Raw genomic sequence first — 15,363 nt, 5'->3', positions numbered from 1 at the left:
TCCACCCTGAAGCAGGAGGAGTCCACGGCTAAGGCTCCACCATGAAGCAGGAACGGTCCAAGGCTGAGGCTTCACTGTGAAGCAGGAGGGGTGTAAAGATGAGGCTCCACCGTGAAGAAGGAGGGGTCCAAGGCTGAGGCTCCATCGTGAAGCAGGAAGGGCCAACGGCTGAGGCTCCACCCTGAAGCAGGAGGAGTCCACGGCTAAGGCTCCACCATGAAGCAGGAACGGTCCAAGGCTGAGGCTTCACTGTGAAGCAGGAGGGGTGTAAAGATGAGGCTCCACCGTGAAGAAGGAGGGGTCCAAGGCTGAGGCTCCATCGTGAAGCAGGAAGGGCCAACGGCTGAGGCTCCACCCTGAAGCAGGAGGAGTCCACGGCTAAGGCTCCACCATGAAGCAGGAACGGTCCAAGGCTGAGGCTTCACTGTGAAGCAGGAGGGGTGTAAAGATGAGGCTCCACCGTGAAGAAGGAGGGGTCCAAGGATGAGGCTCCACCGTGAAGCAGGAGGGGTGTAAGGATGAGGCTCCACCGTGAAGCAGGAACGGTCCAAGGCTGAGGCTTCACTGTGAAGCAGGAGGGGCCCAAGGATGAGGCTCCACCGTGAAGCAGGAGGCGTCCAAGGATGAGGTTCCACCATGCCAAATTCTAGTCACTTTCCTGGTGTTCAAAAACAATATGATGGCTCCTGGATTCAAAACACAGTAGCGGTTTATGGTGGTTTATATAATTCTATTTTAAATATGGTGCATCCTCAGGTCACAACGCCACATTAGATTCACACATACTATTATATACACTGAGTGTACAACACATTATGAACACCTGCTCTTTCCAGGACACAGAGTGACCAGGTGAAAGCTATGATCCCTTATTGATGTCACTTGTTAAATCCAATTCAATCAGAGTAGATGAAGGGGAGGAGACAGGTTAAATAAGAATTTGTAAGCCTTGAGACACTTGACACATTGATTGTGTATGTGTGCCATTCAGAGGGTGAATGGGCAAGCCAAAGTATTTAAGTGGTTTTGAAAGGGTATGTGGTGCCAGTGCACCGGTTTGAGTGTGTCAAGAACTGCAACGCTGCTGGGTTTTTCATGATCAACAGTTTCCTGTGTGTATCAAGAATGGTCCACCACCCAAAGGACATCCAGCCAACGGCAGGCCAGTTGTTGAAAATGGGTAATTGATGAAAGAGGAGAAAGGAGGCTGACACGAATTGTGCAGAGCAACAGACTGACAGTTAGTCAACTGACAGTCCAGTAAAACATTGGTGCCCAAAGACCCATAAAAAAATGCAAAGCTCGTCAGACCATGACACGAATGAGGTATTGCAGCCTTACAACCTTACCGAGTTCCACTTCTTTCAGTAAAAAAACAAGAACATGTGGTTGCAGTGGGCTAAGGAATGAAAACACTGGAAAGGACTAGGGTATGGAGAAAACCATATGAGTACATGCATCCATCATGCCATGACTCGCATCAACATAGCAGGCTGGTAGTAGTGGTGTGATGGATTGGGGTGCGTTTTCATGATACACATTGGGCCCCTTGATAAAAATGGAGCAGCGTTTGAATGCCACAGGATTTCTGAACAGCATTGCCAATCAGGTGCACCCCTTCATGGCAGCAGTGTGTCCATTGTATAATCATCAGCACAATTGGACAGTTGTTGTGTTACAGTATGGACAGTTGTTGGACAGTTGTTGTGGACAGTTGTTGTGTTACAGAACACTTCCCGAAACCTAACAAATGTTCTGTGAACTTTCACAGAACTGATTTGGTTTGCTGAATGGATATGTGTAAACAGATTTACATATCTGCTCTGTTTCTCACCTAAAATGATCTTTTGAGGGTAAATGTGGGAAAAAAACAATCTATTCTCAGAAGGAAACATCTCTAGGTGATATAATGCAATTAGCTTGACCAGTGACTCAGTGTTTCCTGTCGATGAACAAATGAGCCTTTTCATGCTTCTAATTTTCCAACTCACTGAGTGAATCAAATCGAAGAGTCCCCACTGTTCTGCTTCCATCAGTAATCACTGGGTATCAACTCACCTCCAAAAAATATGTCTCCTGACACGGATAGAGGTCTCTGATAACTTTCTATACCAGGTTCATTGGAGCCATTAACACAGGCAATGAGAGCTCACTTTAACCTCAGCCGACACTCATGCATATGAGACATCTTTTAGAAGAGGTGCCTCCAGTATAGAAGTGCTTTTATAGCACTACAGTATATTTATAAGTAAACTTGAGGTTCTATAAGGTATTGGCCAACAGTGTTAATATTGACTCAATATGAGTCTATGCAACAGCCAAACCGAAGTGCTTGTAATATATTCTGAATTTCACACAACTCTTGCTGTCAAATCCTCTAAAGGTGTAACATAGAGGGCAACCACAAAGGCAGTTGCTTGGGGATAAGGTTTAGGGGCATGCCCTCAGTACAGTGGTAAGTCACTACCCAGTGTGTGAGAGGAGAGATAGGTAACCCTCTCTGTCACCTGAGAGGTAAGAGAGAGTGACTGGCAATCGCTTCCTCTCGATGCCAGCCCTGCCACGCCTCATGTGGGGAAGACGCCCTGTCGTTGTGTGTGTGTCCTGACAAGATGTGGACTCAAAGCCCAAGTCTCCCAGAGATTTTGACTCTACTGAAACAAATGTGTTTATTGTCCGGTGGTGTCACATGGCATATAAAGGCAAACATGCTGGTGCCTAGTGACAGGCTAAACATCCTGCTTTTTCCCTTTAGCTCATTATCACACACTCCTCTCCTCCTGTCCTCTCCTCTTCATGTCCTCCCGCTCCTCTTCTCTTCTCTCCTCTCCTCCTTCTGTCCCTCTCCTCTCCTCCTCCTGTCACTCTCCTCTCCCCCTATCCTCCCCCTCTGTCACATCTGCTCCCACTCTCCCCTCCCCTGGCCCTGGCGCTTGAGGGCGCCAGGCTGCCCTGCATCACGCACTCCCATCATCTATTACGCACACCTGCCTTCCCTCGTCACGTGCATCAGCGATATTGGACTCACCTGGACTCCCTCATCACCTGTTATTACCTCCCCTATATTTGTCAGTTCTCCAGCTCTGTTCCCCACTTCTGCATTAATTGTATTCTGTTTGGGTTACTTGTTTGCTGACACTGTTCCTGTCTCGTTCCATGTCTGTTCCTTATTAAATGTTTGACTCTCCGTACCTGCTTCGTCTCTCCAGCGTCATCCCATGTGACAGAATGCAGAAGCCATCACACAAAGCATCAGGGAGTACTGGCGTTCCGGTTGGTATGGTGGCATCGGCTCTGGGTCGCCACCGATGGAACCGGCGGTGCCTAGCCAGCTCGTCGGGCTTCCACGCCCTAGCAGGCTCGTCGGGCTTCCACGCCCTAGCAGACTCGTCGGGCTTCCATGCCCTAGCAGGCTCGCCGGGCTTCCACGCCCTAGCAGGCTCGTCGGGCTTCCACGCCCTAGCCGGCTCGTCGGGCTTCCACGCCCTTGCAGGCTCGTCGGGCTTCCACGCCCTAGCAGGCTCGTCGGGCTTCCACGCCCTAGCAGGCTCGTCGGGCTTCCACGCCCTAGCAGGCTCGTCGGGCTTCCACGCCCTAGCAGGCTCGCCGGGCTTCCACGCCCTAGCAGGCTCGTCGGGCTTCCACGCCCTAGCAGGCTCCCCGGGCTTCCACGCCCTAGCAGGCTCGTCAGGCTTCCACGCCCTAGCCGGCTCGTCGGGCTTCCACGCCCTTGCAGGCTCGTCGGGCTTCCAAGCCCTAGCAGGCTCGCCGGGCTTCCACGCCCTAGCAGGCTCGTCGGGCTTCCACGCCCTAGCAGGCTCGCCGGGCTTCCACGCCCTAGCCGGCTCGTCGGGCTTCCACGCCCTAGCAGGCTCGTCGGGCTTCCACGCCCTAGCAGGCTCGTCGGGCTTCCACGCCCTAGCAGGCTCGTCGGGCTTCCAAGCCCTAGCAGGCTCGCCGGGCTTCCACGCCCTAGCAGGCTCGTCGGGCTTCCACGCCCTAGCAGGCTCGCCGGGCTTCCACGCCCTAGCCGGCTCGTCGGGCTTCCACGCCCTAGCAGGCTCGTCGGGCTTCCACGCCCTAGCAGGCTCGTCGGGCTTCCACGCCCTAGCCGGCTCGTCGGGCTTCCACGCCCTAGCCGGCTCGTCGGGCTTCCACGCCCTAGCTGGCTCGTGAGGTTTCCTTGCCCCTGTTGGCTTGGATGGCGCCCATCCCACGTCGGACCTTAGCCGGATCGTCAGTTCTTGTTCACCCAGCCGGTCCAGGAGTTTTTTTTTGTTTGTTTTTTTGGTGACGTCGGGGTGGATTCCGCCGCCAATGGAACCGGCTCTGGTTGGCTCGAGAGGTTTCCTTGCCTCAGTTGGCTTGACGGCTTCCCATCCCACGTCACACTCCACCAGATCTTCGGGCTCCCTCTCTGCAGCGGGATCGACAGATGTCTTGTCTCAGCAGGCTCGCCGGGCTTCCACGCCCTAGCAGGCTCGTCGGGCTTCCACGCCCTAGCAGGCTCGTCGGGCTTCCACGCCCTAGCAAGCTCGCCGGGATTCCACGCCCTAGCCGGCTCATCGGGCTTCCACGCCCTAGCCGGCTCGTCGGGCTTCCACGCCCTAGCAGGCTCGTCGGGCTTCCACGCCCTAGCCAGCTCGTCGGGCTTCCACGCCCTAGCAGGTTCGTCGGGCTTCCACGCCCTAGCCGGCTCGTCGGGCTTCCACGCCCTAGCCGGCTCGTCGGGCTTCCACGCCCTAGCCGGCTCGTCGGGCTTCCACGCCCTAGCCGGCTCGTCGGGTTCCACGCCCTAGCCGGCTCGTCGGGCTTCCACGCCCTAGCAGGCTCGTCGGGCTTCCACGCCCTAGCCGGCTCGTCGGGCTTCCACGCCCTAGCCGGCTCGTCGGGCTTCCACGCCCTAGCTGGCTCGTGAGGTTTCCTTGCCCCTGTTGGCTTGGATGGCGCCCATCCCACGTCGGACCTTAGCCGGATCGTCAGTTCTGGTTCACCCAGCCGGTCCAGGAGTTTTTTTTTTTTTTTGTGGTGACGTCGGGGTGGATTCCGCCGCCAATGGAACCGGCCCTGGTTGGCTCGAGAGGTTTCCTTGCCTCAGTTGGCTTGACGGCTTCCTATCCCACGTCACACTCCACCAGATCTTCGGGCTTCCATGCCTCAGCCTATCCTCTTCCTGTCTCTCTCCTCCTCCTCTCCTCCCTCGTTTTCCTCTCCTGCTTCTGTAACTTTAGCCTCCTCCTCCTGTCCTTCTCTCCTCCTCCTGTCCTTCTCTCCTCCTCCTGTCCCTTTCCTCCTTCTCCTCCTGTCCTCTCCTCCTTCTGTTCTTCTCCTCCTCCTCCTCCTCCTCCTTCTCCTGTCCTCTCCTCCACCTGTCCCTCTCCTCTTCCTGTCCCTCTCTTCCTCCTGTTTCCCTCCTGTCTCTGCCCTCTCCTCCTCCTGTCCCTCCCCTCCCCTCCCTCTCCTCCCACCCTCTCCCCTTTCCTCTCGCCTCCTTCTCCCCCTCCTATCCCCTCCCCTATGTAAACCTCTAAGATACAGTTGAAGTCGGTAGTTTACATACACCTTAGCCAAATACATTAATCTCAGTTTTTCACGATTCCCGACATTTAATCCTAGTAAAAATTACCTGTCTTAGGTCAGTTAGGATTACTTTATTTTAAGAATGTGAAATGTCAGAATAGTAGAGATTTTGTTTCTTTCATTACATTCTCAGTGGGTCAGAAGTTTACATACACTCAATTAGTATTTGGTAGCATTGCCTTTAAATTGTTTAACTTGGGCTTCCCGGGTGGCGCAGAGGTCTAGGGCACTGCATCGCAGTGCTAGCTGTGCCACCAAAGACTCTGGGTTCGTGAGGTCCGTGGGGCGACGCACAATTGGCCTAGCGACGTCCGGGTTAGGGAGGGTTTGGCCGGTAGGGATATCCTTGTCTCATCGCGCACTAGTTACTCCTGTGGTGGGCCAGGCGCAGTGCACGGTGTTTCCTCTGACACACTGGTGAGGCTGGCTTCCGGGTTGGATGTGCGCTGTGTTAAGAAGCAGTGCGGCTGTTAAGAAGCAGTTGGGGGACACATGGCTTTCGACCTTCGTCTCTCCCGAGCCCGTACGGGAGTTGTAGCGATGAGACAAGATAGTAACTACTAACAATTGGATACCGCGAAATTGGGGAGAAAAGGGGTTAAAAATTCAACAACAACAAAAAATGTTTAACTTGGGTCAAACGTTGTGGGTAGCCTTCCACAAGCTTCCCACAATAAGTTGGGTGAAATTTGGCCCATTCCTCCTGACAGAGCTGGTGTAACTGAGTCAGGTTTGTAGGCCTCCTTGCTCGCACACGCTTTTTCAGTTCTGCCTACAAATTTTCTATAGGATTGAGGTCAGGGCTTTGTGATGGCTACTCCAATACCTTGACTTTGTTGGAAGACTGCTTGGGGTCATTGTCCGTTTTGAAGACCCATTTGCGACCAAGCTTTAACTTCCTGACTGATGTCTTGAGATGTTGCTTCAATATATCCACATAATATTCCCGCCTCATGATGCCATCTATTTTGTGAAGTCCACAAGTCCCTCCTGCAGCAAAGCACCCCCACAACATGATGCTGCCACCCCCGTGCTTCACGGTTGGGATGATGTTCTTCGGGCTTGCAAGCCTCCCCCTTTTCCTCCAAACATAACGATGGTCATTATGGCCAAACAGTTATATTTCTGTTTCATCAGAGCAGAGGTCATTTCTCCAAAAAGTATGATATATGTCCCCATGTGCAGTTGCAAACCGTAGTCTGGCTTTTTTATCGCGGTTTTGGAGCAGTGGCTTCTTCCTTGCTGAGCGGCTTTTCAGGTTATGTCGATATACCTGTTTCCTCCAGCATCTTCACAAGGTCCTTTGCTGTTGTTCTGGGATTGATTTGCACTTTTCGCAAAGTACGTTCATCTCTCGGAGACAGAACGCATCTCCTTCCTGAGTGGTATGACGGCTGCGTGGTCCCATGGTGTTTATACTTGCATACTATAGTTTGTACAGATGAACGTGGTACCTTCAGGCGTTTGGAAATTGCTCCCAAGGATGAACCAGACTTGTGGAGGACACACCATTTTTTGTCTGAGGTCTTGGCTGATTTCTTTTGATTTGCGCATGATGTCAAAGGTGCATTGAGTTTGAAGGTAGGCCTTGAAATAGATCCGCAGGTACACCTCCAATTGACTCAAATGATGTCAATTAGCCTATCAGAAGCTTCTAAAGCCATGACATCATTTTCTGGAAGTTTCCAAGCTGTTTAAAGGCACAGTGAACTTAGTGTATGTAAACTTCAACAGTACATCTATTACTTCAGTATTCCTGCACATTGTAAATATTGTAAATATTGTATTGGAACTGACCCTGTATATACAGTAGCTTCTTACTTTCCTGTGTTCTTCTTTTAATTTATTTTGTGTTTGTTCTACCTTATTTTTTTGTGTGCTACATTGATATGTACTGCATTGTTGTACTGTACTTGTGCACGTGACATTAAAACTTGAAACATGAAACATTGGTCAGAAATCATACTCTCTCTGATGCACATAGTTTTCTGTTGTCAGAAAACCACCTAGTATTACACTCCTGGCCTATGTTTTGAGAAGTAGCAATTCTATCTGCTGGACTAAACGGCTCTTTACCATGTTTCCTGAATGAGTGCACTCATATTTCGCCCCCAAAAGAACACAAATATACGTTTTATTTTTCACAGTTTCTCTCCACCTAAGAAAAGAGAAATTGGTCACACTGATCTGGGGAAATAGCAGGACAAAGCCCATGTGAACACATCCAATTTCATGATGAGTTATGAGAATAAAATAAACAGGTCATGGGGTTTCCACATGGGTAAGAAGGTAACTGAGAGGCTGGAGTATGGAGGCAGAACTGACAGGCCTAGCTGATAAGGCAGGAGAGAGAGAGAGAGAGAGAGAGGGAGTGAGTGAGGGGGAGAGAGAGAGGGAGTGAGTGAGGAGGAGAGGAGGTGAGGGGGAGAGAGAGGAAGAGAGGGAGAGAGAGAGAGAGAGGGAGGGGGAGAGAGCGAGAGAGGTAGTGAGTGAGGAGGAGAGGGAGAGAGAGAAGAAGAGAGGGGGAGAGTGGGTCAGGATGTGCATGGCCCATCATCTTTCTCAATGTTGACTTAACTGGCTGTGGAAAGTGTTACAATATTCCAATGAGGTTCGGAGATGCATGACCGTAGTAACTCGCCTCTCACAGTGACAGCAATGACTGTTAAATTTAGCCTGAACGCAATGTTCTTTCATGAGAGGCATTTTACTTTGAAATGCATTTTAAAATATTTATGACCAGGTTGCTGGCTGTGGAGGGAGAGAAGAGGCTTTTTTTGGTCATGGTGGTTTTTGGGCACAAATCTGAGCCTTTGCCAAGGCTTAGCCTCCCCTCCATTCTGATTTATTATTGTACTGTACCACTACTATACTGCAGGCTATTCAGGAGCAGATTGGCCCTACAGGCTCTTTCAAGGCCTTGTTGTTGCCTCATTTCAAGTTTTAAGTTAGTTTTATTAGTCGCATGTATGGGATACACATGGTATACACCGTCCAATGAAATGCTTGCTACAGGTTCCTTCTCGACAATGCAACAACAATAATAAATAATAAAAGATAAGAATACGAACATAAAGTAAATGGCTCAGTAGAATAGAAAAAACATTTTAGAATAAGTATAATACAGGAAGGCACAATTTATAGTCCAATATTTAGACGTGTTTTGGGGAAGGAGGGGATGGGGGGCAAGTTTATTTGTATATGTGTGTATATGTGTGTGTATGTGTGCGTGTGTGCGCACGTGTGTATGTGTGTGTGGGTGTGTGGATGATTGTGTATGAGTGTGGGTGTGTGCGTGAGTGAGTGCATGTGTGCAAAGGTGCAGAGAGTCAGTGCAGGTGATCAGTCCAGTTCAATTATGTTTTGGAATATTTTTTGAGCAGTCTGATGGCTTGTAGATAGAAACTGTCTATGAGCCTGTTGGTATCAGACATCATGCTCCAATACCATCTTCCCGACGGTAAGGGAGTGAAGAATTCGAGGCTGGGGTGTGTGGGGTCCTTGATGATGCTGCGGGCCTTCCTCAGGCACAGTTTCGAGTAGATGTCCTGGATGGGTGGGAGCACGGTCCCAGTGATGCACTGGCCTGTCTTCATCACTCGCTGGAGGGCCTTGCGGTCGTGGACAGCGCAATTCCCGTACCAGGTCACGATGCAACCGGTCAGGATGCTCTCGATGGTGCAGCGGCAGTATTTGGAGAAAACCAAATGTCTTCGGCCGCCTTAGGAAGTAGCAACGCTGTTGCGCCCTCTTGACAAGAGTCGTGGTGTTGTTGGTCTATGTCAAGTCCTCCGTGATGTGGACGTCGAGAAACTTACAACTGCTAATTCTCGCTACTGCAGTCCCGCTGATGTGGATCGGGGCATGTTCCCTCCTCTGCTATAAATGGCTAGCAACACCATTTATATTTCTTCTCTACAGGGGCAATGCTCTTTAAGGGTGGAGGGGCAGTGGAATTGAGAACAATGACAAGCCCCCTGCCCCCTGGATGCCTAAGTGTTTTGAGTGACATCTCTGTGTGCTTGAAGCTAACTAACGCAGGCCTTGTCTGACCCTGACTCGGCTCACCACCCAACCAGCAGCACCCTACATGGCATTTGATCCAACAGGTCAGCACCCCAGGCAGCTTGTAAACCATGTGGAATCCAGCTCCAACATTACACCACTCATGCACGCCTAGTGCTTAGCTTAGCAGAAGGGCATGTGAGTGAGTGAACAAACAATGGCTCAGTTAACTGACAAGACAAGCATCATATTCTCCCTGCCAATTCACATCTCACTGAAGCAGATGTCTTTCAGCTTAGCAGATCACGTTAGCTTGCTGCTACTGACTCTATTGTGGCTTTGTAATGCTAGTTCGTTGAATACTGTTGTTTAGTGAAGCACAGTGCTGTTTTGGTCTTTGAATTGCATGTAAAATAACTTGTGTGTGTGTAGCAACGGTTATCAAAAGTGTTAAGGTTCTAATATATGCAATAGTTGTACAATGGATGAAGACACCTCAAACTTTAAGAATTTTACAATCCATCATATATTGACTGATTTATAGCACATGACACATGTTACTGGCACAGACAAATAATGAATGGAAGTTCAGGGATTTTGGTGGGAATTCAGGTATTACATTTGTTGTCAAATTGAATGTGTTTTCTTAGAATGCACTCATAAATACATATAAAAATATATATATTTTGTGTTAAAATAAAGAAAATGATATGTGCCCCATTTTCATAAAACCACAGGGTGGATTTGCAAATCTGAATAGATTAACATAAAGAGGAGGAACATGGCCGCAAACACAAAAAAACAGCTCTGTCTAGGCTTACCTGAACTCACCTCCGCTGTCTAGACTGCCTCATAAATTACTGTTGTTTTCATGCTCAGTTGCCAAACTCAACAAGTGTATCAGGATACCCTGAGATGAAAAAACAACCACTTGGCTCTAGATTACACCTATGTATACACAGTGCTGAATTTGTAAATCAGGAGGTGCCAGAACAAAAAGTGAGCGCTAGAGTGAGGTGACCTGGGGAGTTCTGAGGTACAGGAACACATTCAAAAAATCACATTTATGATAAAACATTGCATGCTTTATCGTCACATTTGCTAGTGGCATAGAGCAGTACACCAGAGGCACTTACAGAAGTTGCACACGTGGAGAACATTTTTAGTAGCCTAGGGTCTGTGAAAAATGTTGCCTTCTATAAATGCAATTCTTCTTCATTTTTACATGACTGGAGACTTTGGCAGAATATTGTTTTTAATACCGCACAAATGATCGAAATGGCAGGCACTAACAAACTGAAAATCAGAGGAAAATTCAAATGACCTCGTCTTGAATCCATCAATAACCTAGGACTATGTGTGTGGATACATATTGCAGGCCACAATATGAGGAGGACATTATATTCCTAAAAATGCTTTACAGTTTCACTGACTGACCAATGATGCACAGCTCACTTGCTGGTGATAGCCGATGCGCTCATGCCAAAAGCCTATCTCTCTTTCTCTTTCTCTCTTTGGAAGTTGATCAAATATTTGGTAGCCTAAAGCATAGAGTCTTCTCTTTTCAGAAGGAGCCATTTGCTTTCCAACCTATGTTTTCCCTCAATTGTATTTGAAATATTCCTGTTTTGTCTGCATGCTGTTTTTTTACTGACAGACTTGCCGCGCGTTCCCGACTACAGGCTATTCCCTGTTATTGGGCTAGAATCCATAGCTAGGTTATTTTTAAAAAATAAGCTATTGATCCTGGGTAAATTATAGACATTCTCATGGTGTAGTAGGCTATTCTGAATTATTTCATTTATTTCTGAACAGACAGCAGTGATTCTATAAATTTGGCAAATATATTTTAATTAATCAGGTGTCCTGCAGTTCCTTCAGAACCCTTCTATAAGGAAATATTTTATGGATTACAATAATTTAGAGATGAGGGTTGCAGGCTCATGTCTATCAGAACAGAGAGGGATCATTCTAGTTATGTGAGAGATACTGGCGCACTTCTCACACAGCCACGGCAACGTGTTAGTCTCAAACATAGGTTACAATGTTGCGCAAACCATCAATTACGTTTTTGTGGGGGCAGGGGAATTAACAAAGAGGTTATTTGAATGAACTTTGATATATTCTGTGAAAAGTGAAAATTATTGTTCGTGCCACGAGAGGTACCGGATCTGGCCAAATAGGTTCCGGAACAAAACAGTCCAAAACGGAGAGGTGCCGGATCACGTTCCGGCAGGATCCAGCTCAAATGAAGCACTGTAAATACAGTTGAAGTCGGAAGTTTACATACACCTTAGCCAAATACATTTAAACTCAGTTCTTCACAATTCCTGACATTTAATCCTAGTAAAAATTCCCTGTCTTAGGTCAGTTAGGATCACCACTTTATTTTAAGAATATGAAATGTCAGAATAGTAGAGAGAATTATTTATTTAAGCTTTTATTTCTTTCATCACATTCCCAGTGGATCAAAAGTTTACATACACTCTATTAGCATTTGGTAGCATTGCCTTCAAATTGTTTAACTTGGGTCAAATGTTTCGGGTAGCCTTCCACAACCTTCCCATGATAAGTTGGTGAATTTTGTCCTATTCTTCCTGACAGAGCTGGAGTAACTGAGTCAGGTTCATAGGCCTCCTTGCTCGCACACGCTTTATCAGTTCTGCCCACAAACTTTGTATAGGATTGAGGACAGGGTGTTGTGATGGCTACTACAATACCTTGACTTTGTTGTCCTTAAGCCATGTTGACACAACTTTGGAAGTATGCTTGGGATCATCGTCCATTTGGAAGATCCATTTGCGACCAAGCTTTAACTTCCTGACTGATGTCTTGAGATGTTGCTTCAATATATCCACATAATATTCCCGCCTCATGATGCCATCTATTTTGTGAAGTGCCCCAGTCCCTCCTGCAGCAAAGCTGCATTTTCTGGAATGTTTAAAGGCACAGTCAACTTAGTGTATGTAAACTTCTGACCCACTGGAATTGTGATACAGTGAATTATAAGTGAAATAATCTGTCTGTAAACAACTGTTGGAAAAACTACTTGTGTCATGCACAAAGTAGATGTCCTAACCGACTTGCCCAAACTATAGTTTGTTAACAAATCATTTGTGGAGTGGTTGAAAAACCAGTTTTAATGACTCCAAGTGTATGTAAACTTTGACTTCAAATGAACATACTTTACATTGTTTGCAAGATCAGACACTATGATCTGAGTGTTAATGTTCAGAAGGTGCTTTCATTTCAGCTCATCTAAATTGTAAACATTTAATCTGTATTAAATTATTACTTTTTCCGTTCCACATAAAATCTTTCACCTCTTTCTTTGGATGTAAGTGTCGATGCGTTAAATCGCAGACGACGCTTTAGCGTTCTTATAGATGCTACAGAAAGACAATGGGGGGTGTTTAACAGGTCATTCAAAAAATGTCTGCTCACTGCTCTTCGTACTTGGCGACTTCAACCTCCCGACGTCTGCATTTGTTTAATTTCTTTCAAACTCTCTTTTTCCCCTCCTTACCTCTTTTGACCTCAGCCTTTCCCAATCCCCTCCAACTCACAAGACAGGCAATATGCTTGACCTCATAATTACTAGAGGTTGCTCACCTACTAATCTCACTGCAACCCCCCTCCAGATCACTACTTTATTTCCTTTTCTGCCTCCCTTTCCTCCAACCCTAACCACTCAGCCCCTATCCAGATGGTTATGCAGCGTCGCAATTTTCGCTCTCTCTCTTCCACTACTACTCTTCTATCCTACCATCTCTCCCTGCTGCTAAATCCTTCTCCCTCCTGTCTCCTGATTCTGCCTCTTCAACCCTACTCTCCTTCCTTTCCGCATCCTATGACTTGCACTGTCCCCTTTCCTCCCGGCCGGCTCGGCCCTCCCCTCCTGCTCCGTGGCTGAGTGACCAATTGAGAGCTTACAGAACAGGGCTGCAGGTAGCTGAGTGGAAATGGAGGAAAACTAAACTTCCAGAGGATCTATCATCCTTTCACTCGATCCTCTCTACCTTTTCTTCCTCTGTATCCACTGTTAAAGCCACTTTCTACCACTCACAATGTTAAGCTTCTGCCTCTAACCCTAGGAAACTCTTTTTCACCTTCCCTTCCCTCCTTAATCCTCCACCCCCTCCCTCTCTGTGGACAACTTTGTCAACCACTTTGAAAAGATGGTTGACGACATCCACTCCTCAATCACTCAGCCTATTGAATCCACTGGTCCCAGTCAAACAGAACTACCCTACACCTTGACCTCGTTCTCCCCTCTCTCTCCAGATGAAATCCTGTGACTATTGAGGTCTGGCCGCCCAACAGTCTGCCGGCTTGACCCCATCCCCTCCTCCCAGACCATCTCTGGAAACCTTCTCCCATTCCTCACTTCCCTCATCAACTAATCTCTGACCATCGGCTGTGTTCCCTCTGACTTCAAAACGGTCGCTCCCCACCTCAAGAAACCAACACTCGACTCATCTGACATCAGAAACTGTAGACCTGTATCCCATCTTTCTTTTCCTTCAAAAACACTTGAGTGTGCTGTCTCTGATTAACTCTTTCGTTATCTCTCAAAGAAAGATCTTCTTCACCCTAACCAGTCAGGCTTCAAAAGGGGTCACTCAACCGAGACTGTTCTTCTCTGTATCACAGAGGCCCTCAGCACTGCCAAAGCTGACTCTCTCTCCTCTGTTCTCATCCTCCTAGATCGATCCGCTGCCTTCGACACTGTGAACAATCAGCTCTTCCTCTTCACCCTCTCAGGGCTGGGCGTTTTGGATTTCATCCTACCTGGCAGGCCATTCCTACCAGGTGACGTGGAGAGGATCTGTGTCTACACCACATACTCTCACTACTGGTGTCCCCCAGGGCTCGATTCTAGGCTCTCTCCTTTTCTCTCTATATACCAAGTCACTCAACTCTGTCATATCCTCACATGATCTCTCCTACCATTGCTATGTAGATGACCTCAACTACTTCTCTCCTTCCCCCCTTCTGACAACCAGGTGGCGACATGCATCTCTGCGTGCCTGGCAGATATCATAGCTTGGATGTCGACCCACCACCTCAAGTAACATGCTCGACAAGAAAGAGCTGCTCTTCCTCCCTGGGAAGGCCTGCCCGCTCAAAGACCTCTCCATCACGATTGACAACTCCACAGTGTCGTCGTCCCAGAGTGTAAAGAACCTTGGCGTGACCCTGGACAACACCCTGTTGTTCTCAGTAAACAGCAAAGCAGTGACTCACTCCTGCAGGTTTATGCTCGACAACATCCGTAACGTATGACCCTACCTAAGTCCTAATAGAGGCATCTCCTGTCTGGACTACTGCAACTCGCTGTTGGCTGGGCTCCACGCTTGTGCCATTAAACCCCTGCAACTTATCCAGAATGCTACAGCCCGCCTGGTTTTCAACCTTCCCAAATTCTCCCATGTCACCCTGCTCCTCCACACACTCCACTGCCTTCCAGTCTAAACTCGAATCCACTACAAGACCATGGTGCTTACCTACGGAACAGCAAGAGGAACTTCCCCTCCCTACTTTCAGGTTATGCTCAAACCCTACACCCCAACCTGAGCACTCTGTTCTGCAACTTGTGGTCTCTTGGCCCTTCCATCCCTTTGGGAGGGCAGATCCCGCTCAGCCCAGTCCAAGCTCTTCTCTGTCCTGGTGGAACCAGCTTCCCCCTAAAAGCTAGGACAGAGTCCCTGCCCATCTTCCAAAAGCACCTGAAACCCTACCTCTTCAAAGCGTATCTTAAATAAATGGTGATAGAGC

General features: G+C 48.2%; 1 protein-coding gene across 1 annotated transcript in view; it reads right to left on the bottom strand.

The window, feature by feature from the left end:
• Positions 1 to 15,363, bottom strand: part of LOC115129294 (X-linked interleukin-1 receptor accessory protein-like 2) — a 365,734-nt gene that overhangs the window by 172,363 nt on the left and 178,008 nt on the right. The gene's annotated exons all lie outside the window — the stretch shown is intronic.

This window comes from Oncorhynchus nerka, linkage group LG5, assembly GCF_034236695.1.
Source record: "Oncorhynchus nerka isolate Pitt River linkage group LG5, Oner_Uvic_2.0, whole genome shotgun sequence".
NCBI classification, from domain to species: Eukaryota; Metazoa; Chordata; class Actinopteri; order Salmoniformes; family Salmonidae; genus Oncorhynchus; species Oncorhynchus nerka.
The sequence above is the reverse complement of the archived record's forward strand: the minus strand, read 5'-3'. Positions and strand labels throughout refer to the sequence as shown.